The 19,818-nt window shown below is 39.4% G+C and overlaps 1 long non-coding RNA gene across 1 annotated transcript; it reads right to left on the bottom strand.

Annotated features, from left to right (window-relative positions):
- Positions 1–6,670: 6,670 nt before the first annotated feature.
- On the bottom strand, positions 6,671–18,766 carry LOC147832998 (uncharacterized). Its single transcript, XR_015513047.1, has 4 exons — positions 18,708–18,766; positions 17,054–17,218; positions 7,628–9,027; positions 6,671–7,089 (listed from the first exon to the last, which is right to left on the bottom strand). It is a non-coding gene; the product is annotated as an uncharacterized LOC147832998 (long non-coding RNA).
- Positions 18,767–19,818: the final 1,052 nt, after the last annotated feature.

Below are 19,818 nucleotides of genomic sequence, written 5' to 3'. Positions count from 1 at the left end.
GGAAGAGCAGAGGCTTGCTGAAGAACTACTGAAAGATTTCAGCAGCTGTCTGGGCAGTTACTCCCTTTCTAAACCTCCCTTTCTTCATGTGTTCAATACTTTTTCCCTGCAACATTTCATTTTATTAAACAATCCTAAATTCGTAAACTTATTATTCTATGCATATTTGGATTTATTTGGTTGTTACCAATGACTGTAAAAAATATGGACGACGCGACAGCCCCTTTTCCCATTGAACGCCTTGAGGGCAAAACGCCTGCTTGACGGGCACAAACTGTCGCAAAAGACTGCTGAAATTGGAGCCAGACATGCGCAGAAGGACTGTCTGATGGAGCCAGAGGAGGAGCCGCGATAATGAGCGGAGTCGAGCTTCCAACCAAACGCTTTATGTAAAATCAACCACGCCCCCCGAACGTCTCACTCGACTGCCGGTGTCTGCACTATAACAAACGCTCGCTGAAGTAAATAGAAGCACTTACATTAAAAAAACACAATAATATACGGTTTAAAAACGGTGTGATGTAAGCTGTTAAACTTTAATAAAAGCAATACATGGTGGACTGCAGAACTAAACGATCTTTTATACACTCTAGCCTGAATATGAGCACAAATAATATATTCTCTTATTGTTATATTTGTTGTTGGTATTTCTTATCTTCATAGGGATAGAAATAACACTTGTAAAATATGAACAATAACATATAAACAACACATACATTTTTAGAAAGATTTTTATTTTTAATTAGCCATCAACAGAACCCAAAATATAGCCTACACACCATAAAGATTTACCATGCGGGAACAATCGTGCGTTTAGAAGATAAATACAGCAAGATTACTAAATATCAACAGGATATTTACACATCCCAACCCCGCAATTTGTCAATTTGTGCAAAAAAACTTTGCACTATTAATACAATGTCTATCTGCTGCAACATCACTAGTATATTGTTTATTCATTTTCGCTTGAATTGTTTATTTATTTAATTTTTTTGCCTCCATTTTCATTTGGTTTATTCGATGCCTTCATTATATCTGGCAACGAGGAATTTACATTCATTTTAATGTTAGCTGGAGTGTTCAAATAAAACGCCAACAGTAAATGATGTAAATAAATAATATCTAACATTTACAGCTCTATTAGGTTATATAAGATTCGATTTCAAGAACCTTATAATGATTTATAACAGCAAATTCAGTAGATTACTTAATAACATGCCAAAACTTAAAATGCAGAGACGTCCTGTAAAGCAAGTTCAAATAACCATACAGGAGATCAACGTGGAGATTATTATTTAGACACAAAGAGAATTACTGCTAACGATCTCCTGTATTTTCCCCGTACTTAAATGGGTTTATTTTATTGTGCAGTTTTATTGTCATTTTCGTATTTCTTAATTCTTGTGCACTACAAAATGTATTCAATTGTATTATTATTTAATACTTGTGCAATCGATACAGGTTTATTGTTATTTATTTTGTCCTTTATTTAAATAATTGCTATGTATGCTGTTTGCATCTTTATTCAAAGGTTAAACTCAGTGATACACTTTGCGTTCACATAGTAGCATGCGTTTGTTGTTATATCAACAAAAATGGTTGTAATAACGTTAACAAATGTGAGGGTTTTATATAATGAAGATTCAATCGCGCCAGCTCCGGACTGCAGCGCATAACCTACTCGCGGCGTCGCGGGCTGATTCCGGCTCGCATGCGGCAGCGCCTGCTCGCTCGGCCGCCGCATCTGGCTCAATTGACTCAGGCTGGAATCGGGCAGTGAGTCCAGGCATCCGGAGTAGGTCCAGCAGAGGTAGTCAGTCTGAGGGGTAAGTCTCCGGCAGGCAAGAACTGGCCCCAGTGTATTTTGCTATCTGGGTGGCTAGGCGTGTATTAGCAAACTAATAAAGCCCGAAAAAAGCTCTGACCTTAGCGAATAAACAGTGTTCCACCAGGATCATGTATGTCAGAAACTGTAGTTTACTGCTGAACTCATTTTGTCGTAGTAAAATATCACAGAAATCGAGTAATAACACTTCAGTCTTCTGCCGAAGCTCAGACGCCGGGCTTTGAGAAACTGTCAATCACAACTGTCAATCACGATGACACGCCCAGCATTAAATTACTGCTAAAAACAAACTGTTTACAAAAATGAAGATCTGCACCTATTTCAGCACAATAATCAGTGCCTTAATCGACCAGAACCATCTTTCGGGATATTTTATTGCAAGTGTAATACATTTTTTTATTTGGGCTCAAGTCTCCTTCATTAACACGGAGGAGGCGGGCTTTATGACTTGTACTGCAGCCAGCCCCCAGGGGGCGATCTAACGGCCAAGACCTTCACTCAAACGCAGGCTTGCGGCACACTTGGTTGTTACCAATACTTATTTCCCCCTCTGTATTACTTCATGTTTGTTTTTGGTTTTGTTTGTCCTTTTAAAACATAAAATAGGACAAACAGTCTCAGTGGACAAGCTCAGACCAGATACAAGTCCATTTAACACAACATAGATTTCCACAATGAGCTCACAAGACTAACATTCATCATAAAGAAAGCCTAAACTCATACCTGACCCTTCTGTAAACATGGACTAAAAATGTTTCCAGACAAGTCCTGCATGCTTTTTCAATCATTACAGCTGAAATTGTGCGTGTATTTAAAGGTATTTCTGTACAAACATAGTAAACAAATGCATTCGGCTTTTGGGACACACAGTAAACTCATGCGCGAGTGCACAAATCAAAGAAAGGTGAAGGGTCAATTGAAGAACCGTGATTTATCACCTACAGAAATCCATGAGAGAGACTATTAATATCACAGAGGTTTAATATCAGAGGTATTACGTTGGGAATTGAACAGGTCCAGCGTGGGTTTCCTCCAGACCCCGAAGATTTCCCAATGGATCAAACCACAGCATTAATGAATCCTCAACGGTGTGGGGCAACATCATACAACAACAATACACTGATTTATGATTCCTCGGTTTTAGTTTTGTGGAAGAAATCAGGTTCGCTCGGAGGTTACAGCGCTGCACAAACAGATGCGAACCAGAGCATTTAATGTGGATGAATGTACTACAACAACAAGCTGCTACAACCATTACTCTTACACTTCCCTCGCGATAAACACTTTATCCTGCCAAAACAACAACACTGTAATCGAACTACAAAAACTGTGTTTGCTCCCTTAAGGCAAAGCAACTTAATGCACTAAAACAGTGAAGGTTTTTATCAGGTTATCGATCAGCATACAGTTCATCTAAACAGGTGGACGCAACCGCAGTGTGATAAATGCATCTTTTTTGATAGGAAAATACCTAATGGCGTAATGTACTGTAGCAATGCCCTTGAAAGATCGAATTCACACTTTATTGATAATAAATACTGTTTACAGACTAATAAATGAACCCTAAATCTAAATGCAAATTGCAAAGGCTTCAAGCTGTTTCAAATAATGGGGAATCCATATGGAGAGGATCATTTTAGCAGCATATTTTACTTAATGATGCACATGCTGAATCATATGTAGATACCACGGGTTTGTTTATTGATTTCATTGAATTTATTGAATGGGATAGCCCCTTGAGATGAATCCCTAAAAGTTCACAAATCAAACGGAGTACAACACATCATAAAGTACATACACTTGACAAGACAAACAAACAAACAATCAAACAAGCAGCACACTCCACCTGAAACACTTCCCATAATCCGAAGCCTAAATAAGCAACAACATATAACCAAAAGTACAAACAATTTGATATGCAAATAAATAATAAACATTTAATTTAATTTAATTTAATTTAATTTAATTTAATTTGGAGCCAAATTTAATAAAATTCGCAAGTTGTTTCCAAAAGAAAAAAAAAAATTAGCCCAAAAAAGACGAAGTGATTTAATTGATTTAAAGAGCCCATATTATACATGAAATAGGGTCATATCTTGGTTGTAAGGGTCTCCAACAACAGTTAAATATGCATGCAAGGTCAAAAAACACTTTCATGGTCCTATAATCTGCATTTATTTTTACCTAATTATCCCAGCGACTCCTGAATCGTACAATGATTCATTTGTTCCCAAACCCCTCCTTAGCGCGAAGCTAATCTGCGCTGATTGGACCGATGACAGCCTGTTGCGATTGGTCGACTGCCTTCAGTGAGAGACAGAGTGAAATGCCAAACAGCTAATCAGCAATATAAAAGTAATCACAGTTCATACACGCTCATTAGTGTAGGCGTGGATTTTAGCTGCCAGTGGGTCAATGTAAATACAGACTATTGACTTGAAAATACAGACTAACTATTTTATTGAGCAAAAACTCCAAAAACAGTTGAGGAGATCTCCTAGCTTCTCACTCTGCTCTTTCAACAGACACACACACACATATTGCACACACACACACACACACACACACACACACACACACTTACACACACATACACACACAAACACACACACCTCCGGACGACAGCGCGCGCACACGCACACACAGACACACACACTACTCCTCGTCCACGGAGCTCCGTTAACAAAGCAGCACGCGTCGCGTTTTTAACGTGACTTTGCACGCGATAAGATAATATATCCAGTTAACCTGATACAGTACACGCGGTTACAAGTAACAAATCACAACTAAATACATTTGCAAGCTAGAGTCAACGAGGCAACAACTTTAATCGCACGTACTTACATTTGAGAAATGGAGGAAGAAAAATCCATCCTGACGTCCATCAGTAAGTTACTCTTTACTGATCCTTCCTTTAACAAACGCTGATGAAGTATTCTTTGTAGCATGTAGCTTCCAGAAGTTTCCAGTAGTTTCCAACTGCTTGGTTAAAATGCTGAGGTTTCATCTTTTGGTAGAGACTCAATATATCCATCTGCAGTGTGACTTCAATCGACCGCCATGTTTGTGGTTGTGTGTGTGTGTGTGTGTGTGTCTTGGTTTCAGCGTCAGAGGGCGGGCCGCAGGTTTGAAATCTCCCGGGTTTGCGCGTGCACGTGAATAACTTGGTTTCGTTCGTACATCATGGCGAAACACCTAATGAATCGGTTTTAAGGCGACTCGTTTGAAGCACTATGAGTCGACTCTTTTATAGATGAATCAACCGTTTTAAACACTGTACACTAACAGATTTAAGCCTTAGCTGGATACTTCACTTCACTTAGAGCTGTGTTACACACTACATGGAGAGGAATTTTCAAAAACTGATAATATGGGCTCTTTAAAAAAGAAAGGGAGATTGTTCCAGTCGAAAGGAGCTTTGTATCGAAAGGACCTACGGCCACTTTCTGTAGAAATTCTGGGAACCAAAAAATAATTCTGTTGCACATGATGAAGCGAATATGATGATGTAAATGGAACAAAAAACTGCTTTAAATAAAAAGGTAAATTAAAGTAAACACATTTTAAAAGAAACAAATACCAATGATACTGTCTGCAGAACTTAGGTTAAAGCAAACCAAGTGTTTCGTATGATATACAATGATGGGTTCTATAAGGACATCTTAAAACAAATCGACACAGAGAATTGAAGACAGTATTTAAAGGTTTTTAATTAATATCAGAGGTATTGTTATAAATAATATCAGCATAATCAATGATAGGAAAGATTGAGAGATACATTTTTTTTCTTGCTTTAAATAAAAAACAATTAATAGAACGATAGAGAGAACCTAAGCACTGATATGACTTTTTAATTACACAATTATTATGAACAATTAAATGTTATTTATGAGTAGGGATGCACCGATCCTGATACTTGTATCGGATATTGGTTAGATACCGCATATTTTTGCTGGATTGGGTATCGGCCAGCTGGTACCGTTCCAAATTCGATCTTGCATGTGCGCTATATTCTGTGTAATGTATAAGCCAACAAAAGCCCCGAAGGCAGCCTATTATTGTCAGGTCCTCTGTCTGATCACCTGGGTTTGTTTCTGTTTTGCATTTGTTTACATGTGTTTCAGCATGGGTTTGTTCTTTGTACCTCGCTTAAATGATCTAAGATGATTTGGCAGATCCCGGATCTTTAAATCTTGATAACTGATCTCTCGCTAATTTGGTTGTTCAAACAAGTTCGCGAATCAGATTAGAATGTCTGGATAAACTGATCTGAGATCGTTGCGTGTGTTGTGAAGGACAGATCTATCGATCCTCAAAATCATGATCAGCAATGCAGCGATTGGCTGACGGCACAGCTGCGTAATGACATCATCTGATTAATATTCAATTATCCATGTGAGCAAAATTACATCAAATTAGCAGTAAACGGCTTGTTAAATATGACACGCAATAACCTTCCACATTTGTTGTGAGCTGCAGGCTTTACACTCTCATGTGTCAGTTGTATTCATCATGTATTTCAATACAAATCAATGTATTTAGTTCTATATTTAGAGAAGATTTTCTTTATTATAGTAGCCGTTTTTTAATTGGTGTAAAGAATAACTGGATGTTTACAAAAGCATTTTGATATTGGTAAAGGCGTCTGCAACTTTTGTGAAGCATCAAATCAGCGGCATATTAACTGTCAAATCTGTAATTTCTCACAGCATGTTTAACAAGAAAAGTGTTAGCCTTGGAAACTTGCTTCATTCCTGCAGTGAGCTCTTGGCTTATTGTCAAAAAAAAAAAAAAAACATTGCAAATATAAAGCTTTATTCTTTTGGCAGTAAATAATGTTTTTTTTTTTTTTTTTTTGATAATTGTTTTAGGTCATTAATCTTCATTTAATAACTATAAATGAGTAAATACATTCAGCAGGAACATCATACACTCCGTCATCTGATCATCTGTGAATGTTATGCTTAACGAAATTAATTTTATATATTACAGTGTGTCCCGTTTTGTAGTTGTTGTTTTTTTCTGGGGGAAAATAATGGTTATCTTACCATTTCATAACACGAATTACAGGAGTCACCTATAAAAATGCCACTAGTTTTTATATAGTAAAAATGTAAAAGGCTTAAGAACAGAAAATCCTGTCTGGTATATTAGGAACAAGAATCGTTTGGTGACAAAACACAGTCTTTATCCAGATGGCTTTGTTTTTTTGGCAGTAATTTTTTGCTCGAAAGAAATATAAGCTGCGTCCCAAATGGCACACTATACACTATGCACTCATGCACTATGTACTTATGCACTTACACACTCAACAGGATAGTATATGTATGTAGTGTTGTCCCAAATGGCACACTAATGTTTTTTTACTAAGCAGAAATTCAAACCGTTTCCCTGATGACGTTTGACGGTTGCCAAATCAGTGAAATAAACGACTGAATTATCAAATAATACCTGCCGTGACTATTGCCGAATTCACCATTGGGAGGCGCTATAATCACTCTCGTAAGAGAATTTTGCTTTTACCATCCAAAATAAATAAAGTTATTCAACATGTGCGTCCGATCGCTCCGCCCCTTCCGCTACGTAAGCAAACCTGCGGTCGTTAAGTGCGTGAAGTGTCCATCATTACACACTTCATTATAGCGGCTGAATTAGTGCATCATCCGGGTAATTAAAGTGCACTTATTATTTTTAGAGTTTTCAATGTGAACACACTACTTACACTATTTATACTACAAAATGGCGTAAAATAGTGCATAAGTATGCGATTTGGGACGCAGCTATAGTGATTGTTTTAAGGCATTAATCTCCATTTAATGCAACCAAGCTCATTCTGGAAACGTAGCCCCGCGGACGTTTCTGGAGACCGCGATTTACGTGGCCGGAGGTACGTATGGCCGCATTAGGTTTTTTTTGAGTGAACGCTGCGGGGCGGTGTGGCACTGCTACGCTCCTCCTCTTCACGCTCGCCGGCCGACGGCTCGCCTCCGTGTGGAGGGCTTTCCCGCTGCAACCAGTTTGTCCGCTTAGCTCGCAGCGTTATGTCGGTGAAGCGGATGCCCGAAGGAGGAGGAGCCGGCCGCGGGGACGACTGGGATCGGGTCCGGGGAAGAGCGGTTCCAGAAATCAGGTAAGATAAAAAACAATCGAAAAAATAAGGGCGAGAACGTGGCGAGATCCGAAAACACGGTTGAAATCAAAGACGAGGGCTTTTGCTTTTTTTTTTCTGGACGGCTTTTGCAAACCGTCGATTGGGTTTAGGGAAGGAGGAGGAGGAGGAAGAGGAGGGCCCGGTTCAGTCGTTCAGCCAGTCAGTCCGACGAACGGTCGCTCCACAGTGTCCTCCGGCGGCTTTTCACGCGAGAACAGCGCGGGAGCGAACGGCGTGCGCTCTCGAGAGATGCGCGAAAACAAAAACTGCTCGAATATGTACCTCCCGGGTCTGCAGAAACGTCCGCAGGGCTACGTTTCCACAATGAGCCCGGGTTGATTTAATGACAATAAATAAGAGAAAATACATTCATCATACATCATACACTCCCTCATCTGATCGTCTGATAAATTTTATGCATTATGCAATGAATTATAAACAATAGTATGTGCATTTTTTCATACATTTCTTTTACCATGATTTACAGGAGACACCCAATTCAATTTCAATTCAATTCAGATCTTTAGTTCTCTAGCGCTTTTATAATTGTGTCAAAGCAGCTTAACATTGAAGTTCTAGTAAATTGAAACTGTGTCAGTCCAGTTTTCAGCCTTGAAGTTCAGTTTACTTCAGTTCAGTGTGGTTTCATTTTTACTGCTGAAAGTCCAAACACTGAAGAGAAAATCCATGGATGTTCAGCTCCACAAGTCCCAAACCAAGCAAGCCAGTGGCGAGGAACAAACTTTACCAACTGACAAAAGTGAAACCTTGAGAAAAAACCAGGCTGTTGGGCACGATCAATTCTCCTCTGGCCAAATTACTTGTGCAGAGCTGCAGTCTATGTGCCGGAGGCTGGAGAAGGCTGGACGTTCATCGTGGAAAAGCTAAAGGTGTGAGTAGGTCAGCGACTGGTGTTCAGGCTGGCCCACAGGATCAATGCGGAGACTCATCTGTCACTGGGGTCTTTCAGGAATCAATCTCATGCTCTCCACTCCTCCATGACCACGACAGCATCTGCTCAGGATGCGGCCTGGTCCAGGATTATGGAGAGGTCGGAATAAGAAAAAACAGACTATCACAAGTGTAGATGCTGTTCAAATTATAGTGTCTTTTGGCATATGTAATGTCTTTGTATAATCTTATATAATGTCTTATAATGTCTTTTACAATAAAATGCCACCAGTATAGTTTATAGTAAACATGAAAAGTTTATGGACAGAAAATCCTGCCAGGATAAACGATCTTTATCTGGAAATTTAAGTTTTTGTTCTTTTGGCTGTAGTGTTTTTTAATTCAATATGTTTTTGGTCATTAATCTCCATTTAATGTCTGTAAATAAGTAAATACATTGAGCAGGAACATTACACACTTTCTCACAGGGCCAGAGTTGGACTCTTTTTTGAGTTTCAAGCCTTAGACCGGCCCACCTCAGTTCACCACTGACTATATTAAAATAAGGTCATTTCTAATTCAGTTTCTAATTACACTATCATGTCTTTTTTTTGGAGAAAACAGCTGTTTTAGAACTTTAAATGTTCAACAACCCTTACAGTATTATATGTCTTAACAATAAAAATGAAATAAAAAAGTTACTCAGACGAGGACCGAACCCAGGTTGGCGGCGTCATAAACTAACATGCTGCATCCTGCTTACGAGGCTACGAGAAAATAGATAAAAAGAGCAGAGCTGCAGTAAAATAATGAATAAGAAGACTGTGGTCAAGTAAATAAATAAATAATTTTTAAAAAGTGTGACTGCTGAGAGCGACAGATTCTGGAGCTAGGGACACCGGCCCTCGCGGCCAAAAAACAGACCGGCCCACCGGGAATTCTCCCAGTCCTCCTGATTAGCCAATCCGGGCCTGCTTTCTCATCTGATCATCCATCATCACATTTCCATTATACCGAAGGTCATCAAACCCAGTTTCTCAAGAGCCATCGACACACAAAGAACACAAGCACTCTTTATCCCCCCTTGATAACCGGCAGGCCTTTGCCTCTAATGGAAAGCTAATGAAAGGATGCGTCCGAGATGGAAACGCACACAGTAAAATATCGTTTTTGAGCCTGAAATTGTTGACAGCAAATAGCCATCTACTCAAGATCCATTGAGGACGAGAGGCAGCGCTGTATAATTTACTCTTTCTGGAGTGGCTGACCGGACCTCCTCCGCTTTAATCAGAGCCGCTAAATGAGGAATGGTAATTTCCTTCATCTTTTCAGAGGCGTTGTTGTTTAGACGCGCTTCGGAGGTGTTTACTCAGCAAATGAAATCGTAGCTTTCGCAGTCCGAGGTCAATGGTTTAGTGAAGCGCGTTTAGTTCATCAAAGACATGCGCTTCGCTGGAGTGTTTACTCGCTTTTATCCTTAATGCACGCTGTAGCTTTTTTCTTGGAGGACATTTTGCATGTGGTAAACATACTTTAGAAAGGCAAAAATGAAGGTTTCGAATAGTTCAATTATAATTCTTTTTGGTTAACACTTTACTACTAATTCTCACTATTAAGTAGTGGCTGTAGAAGCTTGTAAAAAGGTAAAACTTTATTTTAAGGGTCCAAAATAATGCATTAACTAATGGTTAATTTGTTCACAATTAGGCATTAGTTAAAAACAAAAGCACTAGTAATTAATGGTTAACTAAACCTTTTAAGGGTCCCGAATTATACATGGTAACACTTTATAGTAACTACACACTATGAACCATGTAATAAGCATTAGCAAATAGTTAAATCATTATCTGTTCAGCATTACCTACACATTAATAGAAGGTGGTAAGCAGTTTATATATACAGACACAAATGCTCTAATCTTGACTTTTAAGCACATGTATAATATGTTTAATGATAGAATTTTCGGTTACACTTTACAATAAGGTTCTTTAGTTAATGCATTTACTAACATGAACTAATCATGAAGAACACATGTACAGCATTTATTAATCACAATTAAACATTTACTAATGCATTATTAACATCCAAGTCCATGCTTGTTAACATTAGTTAATGCACCATGAGTTAACATGAACTAACAATGAACTACTGTATTTTCATTAACTAACGTTAACTAACATGAACAAATACAGTAGTACAGTGGTTCTCAAACTTTTTTCACCAAGTACCACCTTAGAAAAAAATCGTCTCTCCAAGTACCACCTTACGACGCTATTTTTTAACCAGTATTAAAAAATAGCGTCGTAAGCCTAATTAAGCAGCTACAGGTGTGCACAGTTTAAAAACGATGCAGATTAAATCCTATTATTAAGAATATGTATTATTGTCAGTCACTTTAAACATTTGAAATAGTCTGAACATTAACTGTGCTTGCAGATAAAAAAAAAAAAAAAGTTTTAGTTAAAATGTGTTTTTAAAAGTTCTTAAAAAGTAAAAAGAAAACTGCTGTACTTAAATCTAAAGTATTCATAGTAGCCTATTTATCAAAAGCTGGAAATGCTGCTTGGACCTTATAAATATAGGCTATATGTCATATTCCTACACTTTCAGACAAATCTTGAAATAAATGTTAAATGTACATGACAGGGTTCATACAGGCACAGCCTAATGAAAGTCAATTCCAGCACCTATTTTTTTTTCAAGACTGACATGCTATGTATTAAAGACCTGAAATGTATTCTCAGAAACCCATAAAACATTGCATAGGAATAGATACAAATAAAAACCATTAATAATAATATTTATTAATCATATATTAATAATAAAATAAATCTGCACTAAGTGCTTGTGAAATCTTTTTTGTACTCAAGTAAAAATACTATCACACTGCTAAAATAACAAAAATTTAAGTAAATAATACTAATATTAGGTAAAAGTACAAATTACTCTTTTAAAAAGTACTAGTTGGTTATTTTTAAAAAAAAATCTGATTTTCATTATGAAATTACTTTTTTTTTAAAGTGTAAACCTAATTTAATGGTTGGATTGCTTACATCCCAAAGCTACATGTATAATTTGCACTAACAAAGGAAGTATAGTCAATTTTTCCTTTCATGACAATTAATCTTTTTCAATAGCACTGGTAAAACTACCAAATGATCTTTAAGGCCATAGAGACACTTTTTGCCCATTTTTAAAAATATATATTTTTAAGCTTTGAAAGGTTAAATTAAAGTATATGGTAAAAAGATTTAAATTAAGCGTTTTATTTACATATTTTACACTATTTTCTTTACAATATGGCAAATTTGTTTCTTAAATAGCTGTACATCACATGTAAATTTTATTTTACACTTGATCTTAACCTAAAATAGAAACGTAAAAAAATACAAGTACACTGTCAGTAAAAAAATAAAACAAATGACTTCATTTTACTTGAGGTATTTGAAATATGACGACACTACATTTATTAAAGCAGTGCTTTAAGAGCCTTATTGTAAATTGTGATAAATAAACAATAAGTAGGCTAACAATGGATTGCTTTGACCTGTAATGCTTTAGGACAGATCAGAATACAGCTAAATGTATAAATCACACAAATACCTCATCCAGAAACATTTCCAGCATAATTCTTTTGTCGTAAAGAAATAAAAAATGTTCCACCTTTGCTAAAAGTAAGTTTCACTTCACAACACAGCCAAATAAGAAGACCATTAGCATTGTCATCGATCATGTATCAATCTATTTCTAAATATTTGATAACTTTGAATACTTTTGACTAAATTTAGTTAAGGAGCAAAGATAAATAATGTCTACTTTAATAGTGGAAAGATCGCGATTGTATTCTATCTGAGCACACAGGCGATCATGAGAGCACTGCAGTTCATTTGAAAAAAGCCTATTTAAGAGCTCGCATATCTGTTTTAGCGATTTACGTACATGAATGCGCTCTCGTGTTAAAATAAAGCACTCGCCGCATTTGCAGAAATGAGTTATTGCGCAATACCTTCATTCCCGCGCCGCCATTCAGACTGTGTTTAGAGGAGTGACAGGTCAGAGGCGAGTCGACTGGCTGTTGGAGAGCGAAACGTGTATGAAGATCATCAAATAGGCAGGAAATATGTCCGCGGTTTAATTACTCTGCTAGACATCTCTGCAGTGAAAACATCCGAGAAGCATTATTCCAACAAAACATTTGTTTTTAAGTTGTTTTTTTCTGTCTCTGCAACACAGAAAGCCTTTGTCCCGCCCTTTCGTTTCACGCAACTAGACAAGGTCGACTGTGATTGGCCACTTTTCATGTCAGTCAAATCACGCTTCAGAGTCAATTCTTAAACTTCGGAAACAGATTTTCAGCAGCTTATGACACAATGCACTAAAATAAACACTCTAAGCACAGCGCTGTGATCGTACGCTTCACAAAACAGCCAATGCTGATCACATCAATGTTATATTACGCATTAAAGGATTAAAGTGTTAATTGTTTCTTTCATTATTCAGCGATTCCTCCGCGTACCACTAGGAGGAAGCCCGCGTACCACTAGTGGTACGCGTACCACAGTTTGAGAACCACTGCAGTAGTAGATATATTGTTCATTATTGGTTCATGCTAGTAAATGCATTAATTAACATTAACTAATGAACCTTATTGTAAAGTGTGACTGAATTTTCATACTTTGTTATTATAATTTTTTTATTAAAGAAGTATTGCATTATTTATAAACTAGTTATTTCAGAATAGTTGATGGTTTTGGTAACACTATAATAACTACACACTATAAATCATCTATTAAGCATTTGCAAATAGTGAATTCATTAGTTGTTAAGCATTAACTTTTCATTAATAGACGTTAGTAAGCAGTTTATAACTGCAGATACAAATGATGTACTCTTGACTTCTAAGCATATTTATAATCTGCTTAATGATTATATTTTAATACTTCACTACTTATTAATTGTTCATTACTAAATTATTGATTATTGAATAGTTTATTAATTGTTTACTAAATAAATCTTAGGCCGTACTCACACTAGGTACAGTTGCCTCGAACCAGACCAAAGCACGCTTGTCCCCCCTCCCGTCTCCCCCCACGGCCCGCGCTCACACCACAAACGGGCTTCGGCACGCTTACGTCATCGCTGCTGCGCTGCTCTGTGAGAAGCGCTCTCTCACTCTGCAGTACAGTGGAGATTTCTCTAGTTATATCGTTTCAGTCGTTTGATATGCCGTCAAATATTTCGCCAAACAGTCCTTAGGGATGCGGGGACACGCAGTCAGATATTTCGCTGAACAGATCCGCCACTTTTGGCGCTCATAAACAATCATAAAGCTCTTGTGCTTTATTTAGGAATGAGGAGGTTTGCTGAAGGCGTGCAGCTGTCGTGCAGTGAGGAGTTTGCGTCTTTAATAAACTACGGCAGTTTGCGTTCACTGAACAGTAAGAATGATTAATAAATCCATATGAAACAGTCCCTTAAAAGTCACGTCTCGCTTTCAGTTTCGGGCTTTGGCGGGTTTTGCACTCACACACAAGCGTACCACGCCAAAGCCCAAGTGAACCGCGCCCAGGCACACCTCTTCCAAGCGGGCCAGGGCCGGCCAAGTGAACCGTGCTTGAGCCCGGTTCAGCACACTCACACTTCTCAAACGATCCGGGAAACGGGCCTGGGCACGGTACGGATGGCATAGTGTGAGTAGGCCCCTAATTTCAACCTAAGCTCTTTCTGAAAACATAGCCCCGCGGACTTTTCTGGAGACGTGGCTGGAGGTACGTATGGCCGCATTTGGTTTTTTCGAGCAAACACTACGGGGCGGTGTGACGCCGCTCCTCTTCTTCACGCTCGCCGGCTGTGACGACTCACTCACCTCCGTGTGGAGGGCTTTCCCGCTGCAACCAGTTTGTTCGCTTAGCTCGTAGTGTTACGTCGGCAGAGCGGAGGCCCGGAGGAGGAGGAGCCACCCGCGGCGACGACCAGGTTCGAGTCCGGGGAAGAATGGTTCCAGAAATCAGGCAAGATGAAAAACAGAATCCAAAAAATGAAAGTGAACGAGTTTTATTACGGGGCGAGAATGCGGTGAAATCCGAAAACTCGGTCAAAATCGGATGAGAGCTTTTGCTTTTCTTTTCTGGACGGCTTTTGTAAATCGTCGCTTGGGTTTAGGGAAGGAGGAGGAGGGTGGCTGGGTCGGCCGATTGGCCTGCCGTTCAGTCGATCGTTCAGTCAGTCAGACAGACGGTCGCTCGACAACGGCCTCCAGCGGCTTTTCACGCGAGAACAGCGAAGCCGCAAATGGCACACGCTCCCGTGAAAACAAAAACTGCACAAATACGTACCTCCTGGGACGTATTTCGCGGTCTCCAGAAATGTCCGCGGGGCTACGTTTCCACAATGAGCCTGGGTTGCTTAATTTAGTAATGAACAATTAATAAGTAATGAATTTATTATAGTTATTAAGCACATTATAATTGTGCTTATAAGAATACAGCGTTTGTAACTGTATTTATTAACTGCTTACTAACACCTGTTAATGTAGAGTTAATGTAGAGTTAACAAATGAATTAACTATTAGTGATGGGAAGTTTGGATCATTTTACTGACTCGGTCTTTCAGTCTCGTTCATCAAGTCTCGTTCATCACGAATCTTTTTTCGAGTCATTTCGTTCATTTGGTTTAATTTGCCAAAATATTATTAAATGTTACGAATTGCTTCCAAACACATCTACAACTAGCCCGATATAAGAAGGAGAAAATAATAATTCAATGTTTACCTGCTCTTTTGTCTATGAAGGTATTGTTGTCTCTTTGCTCAGCTCACCTCTTCACGTCTTCAAATGTCAGTGGTTCATTCACGTTACACTGACAGTCACATATAATCTTAATCAATGTACACAGTCTGAGCCGATAGGAGCCATGATCGTTCGTTCATCACGTGACAGAATGACTCAAACCCGAGAAATTGAGAGTTAAACGGTTCAATTCTTTTTCCGGCTCTAAACGCGTATGATTGGCCCGTGAGGAACGAATGACTCAGACCCGATAGAGGACTCGAGAGGTGAGCGGATCAATTCTTTTTCCTGCTCTAAACGCATATGATTGGCTTCTGCCAATGTGATGAAGACTTGAAATGAACGATACCACCTGCACAAATGTGCGCATGCACGGATGAACGAATCCCTCCCTGAGAGGACTCGTAGTTCCCGAGTCATATTGAAGATTCGTTCAAAATGACCCATCACTATTAACTATTTGCTAATGCTTGATAGATTAATGCAGCGGATGCCCTTCCAGCCACAACCCAGTACTGGGAAACACCCGTACACTCTCATTCACACACATACACCATGGCCAATTTAGATTCTTTAATTCACCTATAGCCTATGTGTCTGAACTGTGGAGGAAACTGGAGCACCCAGAGGACACCCACGCCAACAAAGGGTGAACATGCTAACTCCACACAGAAATGCCAAATCGAGCCAGTGACCTTCTTGCTGTGAGGCGACAGTGCTAACCACTCAGCCACTGTGTTAGCCCTTATACTAAACAAGTTATGAAAAAAGTTTTCATAAAGTTAAAGCTAAAAAATTAGATATAAATGAGATATAAAGCTAAAATAATGAGATCCCCAGGACAAAGAAGCTTCATAACACAGTATGTTGATTTTCTCTGAGGTAAATGCGGTATAAACATTGTCAATAATTGTGCGTGGGCAGATTTCTGCCTCTAGGACCAAAGCTCGCATCGAGACGAGAGGAAATCTGTGGATCATCAGTATTGGAGTTCAACAAACACTGACAAAATACTGATAAATAATTGATAAACAGGAGACAGTGTTCCCATTGACAGCTCAATAGCAGATAAGACAAACAAAGAGCAGAAATCATTACATTCTGATGTACACAAGGCCATCTCTGCGCAGTTTGCTGCAAACCTTATTAGATGATGCAGGTTGTGTTTGAAACAGAGACATAAACTACTAGAACATTCATTCATTCTCCTTTGGCTTTGTAACTTATTTGTCAGGGGTCGCCACAGCGGAATGAACCGCCAACTATTCTAGCATATGTTTTACCCAGCGGATGCCCTTCCAGCCGCAACCAAGTACAGGGAAACACCTATACACTCTTGCACTCACTCACTCATACACCAAAGACAATAAAGCCTACCCAATTCATGTGTTTGGACTGTGGGGGAAACCGGAGCACCCAGAGAAACGTTGGTATTAATATCGGATCGATAGTAGCTCTCCTAGATAGATACTTTTATTTAAATGTCATCTAATTTTTCACTAAAGTACATTGCCCCTGTTTCCTAAAAGAGCGGACATGTCTCTTGAAGGATTCGGATTTCTGCTTTCCAATCCGTCTCATCATGGACCAACGTTTATCCTTTTCATCATCCTGTTTCTCAGTATTTAACTGTGAATTGATTTTAATTAATGAATAAGTTCAACCCGGGCTCATTGTGGAAATGTAGCCCAGCGGACGTTTCTGCGGACCGCGATTTACGTCCCGGGAGGTACATATTCGAGCGTTTTTTTGTTTTCGCGGATCCGCGAGAGGCCGCTGTGCGCGCTTTTTCGCGTCTTGGGCGGGTGCCTCTCGGGAGCGTTCTCGCGCGAAAAGCCGCCGGATCGGAAAAAAAAAAAAAAAAAAAGCCCTCGTCTTCAATTTCGACCACGTTTTCGGATCCCGCCACGTTCTCGCCCTCACTTTACGGATTCCGTTTTTCGTCTTACCTGATTTTCGGAACCTGCTGTTCCCCGGACTCGATCTCGGTCGTCGTCGACCGTGGCCGGCTCCTCCTGCTCCTCAGGTGCCTCCGCTCCGCGACGCAATGCTGTGAGCTAAGCGGACAAACTAATTGCGTCAGGAAAGCCCTGCACTCGGAGGCGAGCCGTCGGCCGGCGAGCGCGAAGAGGAGGGGCGGAGCGGCGCCACACCGCCCCGCAGCGTTCGCTCGAAAAAAAACAAACGCGGCCTTTACGTACCTCCGGCCACGTAAATCGCGGTCTCCAGAAACGTCCGCGGGGCTACGTTTCCAGAATGAGCTTGGGTTGATTAAGTTAACACATTGCTTAATATAAGAATGTTCAGTGCATTTGCCAGTCTCTTTATAACTATTTTCAGAAGCCACCAATCTAGGTCAGAGGTCACGGAGACCTTGAGAGGAACTGAGGGCTGAGGACTGGAAGCAACTGTTTCTATTGTTATTTCTACGAGTTAATATTGTCTAAAGTGATTTTGCTATTTTTATGGTTAATTCTTTTAAAGTGATTCTACTTTTTATTCAAGATAGACTTCGTGTAGTAAGGAATTATAACTGCCTGAATGTAGATTCTACCGGTTTTTAACCAGTTTTGATAAAGACGGCTGAGAATACACTCAGCCTTGGATAAGAAACAGATTATACTTTATGTGTGTGTGTTCTATTTGATTGTTGATCCGTTTCACAGGTCTAAAGTCAGCTCTAATCAGTCTAAGGGATGTCTGACGTTTATGTTCAGATATTGTTCAGAGTTGTACGCACGAACCTCACGTGGAAATGTTCCTAGTCTATCTGTGTTTTAACCAATCAGGTTAGAACACCTGTATGTATGACGCAGTTAATGACGTTATGTGAGAGTATAATTGTTATTGATTGGTGATTGTAAGCAGAGCGGCCTAGGAACTCATTGCGAGTGTTGAAGCTGGCTTCTGCGGATGAAACTGCAAACTATCTTCAGTAAACTTGATTCATTTATTTAAATCTCTGACTCCGGCTCTTCTTCATCTACCAGACTGGTCATTCTTTGGGTCAAACTGTAAACTATCCCTACACTCTAAACACCCCGCTCCTTTTATGTCTCGTGCACCATTGCTCTTTTCTGCTCTGCTGTTATTAGTTGTCCTTTCATCACGTGACTCAGCAGCGCCAAAGCGCAAGCACTTTTGGCTGTTCTGAGATGACGGGAAAAAAAAGAATAGAGCTGTTTGGAGTTATTTCACCACAGTAAACAAACATATTGCAAACTGCGATGTTTGTAAAAAGTCTTTTCGATACTGTGGCAACACAACAAGTCGACACAAACACTTAAAACGACAGAAAAAAGAGAACGACGAGCTGCAAAAAAGGAGAGAGGAGGAGGCAAATCCTCCAGAGAGACCCCCAGCAGTGCCAGCCCATAGATATATACACTAGATATCGCATAGAGACCCTGAGCATGCGTCAATAGCGCCGCCACATTGGTACAGTGCTCCCAGGACAAGTGTCATTCAACCGCACTAGTCAAGACAGTGTTATTACGTGAAGATGTGGGACTTTAACGCTGTCTACGGGTGTAGTAATGAGCAAACAAAGAAAACAAAGCACAAAGGCAGAACATTTCATAGGTAACATTACATTTTTTTTCTGTTTTTGTATGTTCTGAACTTTTGTGCTAATCAGGTAACGTTATTGATGATAACAGTCACTTACTGCCTTTACCATAAGGCAAAGCAGCTCCAACTCACACTAAACACTCGGCTTATGCTAGTTTTGTTGAATAAAATCAGCAAACAATGCAAAAGAAATATGACAACGAGATGCTGCGCTGCCAGAAACTTGTATTATTGTCGGCTAACGTTAGTGAAAGAGTCGTTCGGGGGATTCATTCACAAGCGAATCGCTCCCTCCGTCAGTATGAGAAGTGAAAGCAGGAGAGGAGCTGTGTTTCAGGATATGATTAGATTAAATTTAACAGGGAGGGTGAATAGTACATTTCTGTACACACAAACACAAGCTTTTTGTCAGGAATGGCCGTGCGGTCACTGATCCATCAATGTAGAAAAGTGATGTAAAATTATAATTTTCGTAATTAGAAAAAAAATGACACACTAACATCCAGAAAAACTCCCGATCATAGGTATATGTGTATATGTGTATATCTCTGGCTTTGGATGGCCACAGTCCT

Source organism: Danio rerio, chromosome 17, assembly GCF_052040795.2.
Source record: "Danio rerio strain M-AB ecotype USA chromosome 17, GRCz13ab, whole genome shotgun sequence".
NCBI classification, from domain to species: Eukaryota; Metazoa; Chordata; class Actinopteri; order Cypriniformes; family Danionidae; genus Danio; species Danio rerio.
This window is presented reverse-complemented; position numbering and strand designations above follow the sequence as displayed.